Genomic DNA, 4,039 nt, shown 5'->3' on the forward strand with positions numbered 1-4,039 from the left:
GGTTTAGTCCGTTTGGTTAAAAAGGGTAGAATTTTCTATGGCTGAGTTGGTTCTGGGAGGGATCCCTGGAGAAACATCTGAGAACTCAGAGTGCAGATGGTTCGTTTGTAATAGTTTTTTTAGTTTGTTTCTTCCTGGTTTTTATGCACACGTGTGATTAATGAATCAGAGACCGTCAATAAAAAGCAAATGTTGAAGTTTATATGAATGTCTCCTGAAAATTTTATGGAAGAACCCTCACATTTGCCTATTAATTAATTTGCACTTTTGTAAACGCTAACAATTGTGCTAATAAACATGTGCCATGAATAAATGTTTGCTGTTCTTATCTTATTTATGCTTTCATAATGGTAATTTTAAGAAATACGTGATGTATGTAAAGAAACAACAGGGCGTGCCGCACTTCTATTTTTCACCACAGATTTACATTGGGAGAAATGTGGGCCGCTGTTTGCTTTTGTCAGACACTGTTCACAAGCAAAGGGGGTTATACGTATATTTTGATCATCATAAAGTGAAGATGGTAAATATCTTTACTATGACAAACATTGACAATACAGAAGTAAATAAAACAAATATAAGCGGAAGCAAAGGTATTCAAATAAACAGGAAATGTCAACCTGATCTTGGGAATCTGTAATTATTTTACGAGGTGGATAATCTGTGTGAATTCATATGTTGTGAATTGTACAAAAACGTACGAGTACTAGAAAAAATAATACTGAAGCCCCACCCCTAACCCTGCCACTAAACCTAATGCTGGCGTGAAAGCAAATCGTACTAAATGAATGAATGAGATCGTTCATATGAATCAGCCTGAGGCTTAAAGGGTGAGGATCTAAGTGCAGCTTTATTTAACAGAGTCCATAAAACAGGCGAAGGTCAGGACAGGCAGCAGAGGTACACAAAACAAAAATACAGTCCAAGGTCATACACAATAATCCAAAATAAGAGAATGCTCAGAAATGCAGGATGTAACACTAAACAAGACTTGCAATGATTGGAAGAACAGACCAGGCTTATGGACAGAAGTGACAAGGTTAACTAGAAACAGGTGAGGGTGATCAACATAATGAGTCCAGCAAAGGTTTCTGGGAAATGTAGTGTGCAATGACATTCCGAGTGATGGGGAGACTGCCCTCTTGTGGAACAAGCAGACACTGCAGCTGTCAGACATTACATAGCCCCCCATCTACGGGCGGATTCCAGATAGTGTTGTTTTTGGCGGCCTGTTTTAATTTTAGTTTTAGTCTAGTCTTTGTGTCAAGCTGTCATTTTAGTTTTTATTAGTTTTAGTCACGTTCATACTGTTTTTTAGTCAAGTTTCAGTCGACTATAAGTCTGAGCATTTTAGTCTTATTTTAGAGTCAGAATTATCCATGACTATTTTCGTCTAGTTTTAGTCGACGAAAACTGATGACATTTACTCTAGTTTTAGTCAATGAAAATTGTATTTTAGTCTCTTTTTAGTAATGCAATCCTATGTAACCCAGTCAATTAGTACCTAGTAGTATGGACGAAACCAAATTTTATTTTAGCCAAACCCATTTCAAACAACGTTATCTTATTATATTATTGTTACCTTATAGACTCAAGAATACATCCATTCCAGACACGGAAGACAATCTGATACGGCCGTCGGTAGGGGTGAATCTCTAGGCACGTCACGATTCGATTATGATTCAGAGGGCTGCGATGCGATGATACATTTTCTTTTTCTTGCTGTGTGACTGTTAAAATCAAAGTATTTGTAATTACCCAGACCGATTTTACTTCCAATATCCTTTATTAATAAAACAAATGGAAGTGATTTCGCAAGTCAACTGGAAGGTTACATTTGCCAGCATTGCAAAGAACCAACAGGAGAAGAGTGACTGCCCTCAGTGCCCTGTAGTAGCATACAGAATGCAGCACATTAATGCAGATTTTTTTTGCACATACCACTGGAGCTAGAGAGGTTTGAAATTATTATAGTTCACTAAAGTATTTTTTGTCGGAGTGTTCAATTTAACGGGACTTTTATTTTGACGGGTCTTTGGTTAGACGCTTGAGTTTTTGTGTTTGCCGATAGCTTCACTCAAACAGTAAACGCTCATAAAATAACTCTCAGAGCAACTCTGGAGATGAAGTTCATGTGTTCATATCCTCATACAGTGCATCATCACTTGTGTTGTATGTTAAACTGTGCACCTCAGACACGCAGAACAGCCAGATGACATTTAAATAACAGGATTCCGCTCTGCAGGTTAAAGCATCAGACGAAATAACGTTATAACATTTCGTCTCGTCTCGTTTTGGTCAACGAAAATGATATTATATTGCAATATTGCATTATACATTTAATAGTCATCGTCACATGACCATCATTCGTCACGTGATAAAGGTTCGTTGACGATATTTCGTCATAATTTTCGTTGACGAAAGCAACACTAATTCCAGACACCCTTAACATAATAGTCCAGGAGGGCGGTGGAGTGGAGACGGAACCTGGGGTGGGATGGAGGGTCAGGCCTGTGAAGGGGAACAGGGCAAGGGCCATGGAGCAGAGGCATATGGCGTTATTTTAATGACAAATGTCGCGAGCGCATTATTACTATAGATTTCCAGACCTGACTTAATTAAAAATAAATAAATACAAAAATAAATGAGTATTTATACTTTTATTTCCTTATTTATGTGTAATTATATATTTTTTCACGTTTATTTATTTTTTCATTTATTTATTTATACATTTATTTATTTCCACATTTATTAATGTATATATGTATTTATTCCTACATTTATTTATTTTTTCATATATTTATTTCTACATTTATTTATTTATGTATTTCTTTGTCTGTATGCTAATGAGTGGGGGCGTGTTTCACCTCAGACATTAGCAATTGATCTCAGAGCGGCGGTGCTGAAGCTTTAAAGCCACAGGGACACCTTGTGGTGTGACGAAACGAAACGAGGTTGACGAAGTTGCATAGAGAAGGCAATCTAGTCATTTAATATCACCCTAACTGTATGTAGATAGGGTTACCACACATAGCCTACATTCTCTTTATTAGGGACATGGCCGTAAAACATTATCCATTCGAGATTTCTAAAATATCTTTGCACACATGAACAGAAACTGCACAACAACAGGTCTGCTATGAGACACTTGGAAGAATACACTTGGACATGGAAGCGCGTGAAATTATCCACTAGTGATCACATTTATTGTAAATGCGCTGGATGGAGCTGATAAGAGCTTGAGTTGTTTGTCGATGAGACTCGCACAAACCAGCTCAGAACGCGGAGAGAAACCAGCGCATTTCACTGAAGTCTACGCAAGCATTATGATCAATGCGTTAGAAACGAGTCTGCAAATACAGTTTACATTCGCGTTTCCTAACTTTGCAATGCATAACACGTGGCATTTCGAATGCTTAAATTATAACGCATATTTCATAGATGCTGCTGTTAGATACTAAGAGTTTAATGAAAAGTCATCAATTGGATTTAGGGATCCGGGATTAAATCAAACAAAAGTGCATGCTCATGTTAATGCAGTGAGACATGCATCTCACGCCATCGACACGTGCCTATCATGCCCATTCAAACAGCACCGTTAGGTAGCCTACAGGTACATCTCAAAAAATTAGAATATCATGAAAAAGGTCAAAAAATTTTGTCACTCATTTCAGAAAATGAAACCCATATATTATATAGATTCATTACACATAGAGTGAAATATTTATTTCTTGAAATTTTGATGATTATGGCTTACAGATAATGAAAACCCAAAATTCAGTGTCTCAGAAAATTAGAATATTAATAAAGAAAAATAATATTTTAAACAGAAATGTCAGGCTTCTGAAAAGATGTTTATTTCTATGCAATCAATACTCGGTTGGGCCTCCTTTTGCATGAATTACTGCATCAATGCGGCGTGGCATGGAGGCAATCAGCCTGTGGCACTGCTCAGGTATAATGGAAGCCCGGGTTGCTTTGATCGCCTTCAGGTCATCTGCATTGTTGAGTGTGGTGTCACTCATCTTTTCTTCAGCGT

Source organism: Triplophysa rosa, linkage group LG22 (genome assembly GCF_024868665.1).
Source record: "Triplophysa rosa linkage group LG22, Trosa_1v2, whole genome shotgun sequence".
NCBI lineage: Eukaryota > Metazoa > Chordata > Actinopteri > Cypriniformes > Nemacheilidae > Triplophysa > Triplophysa rosa.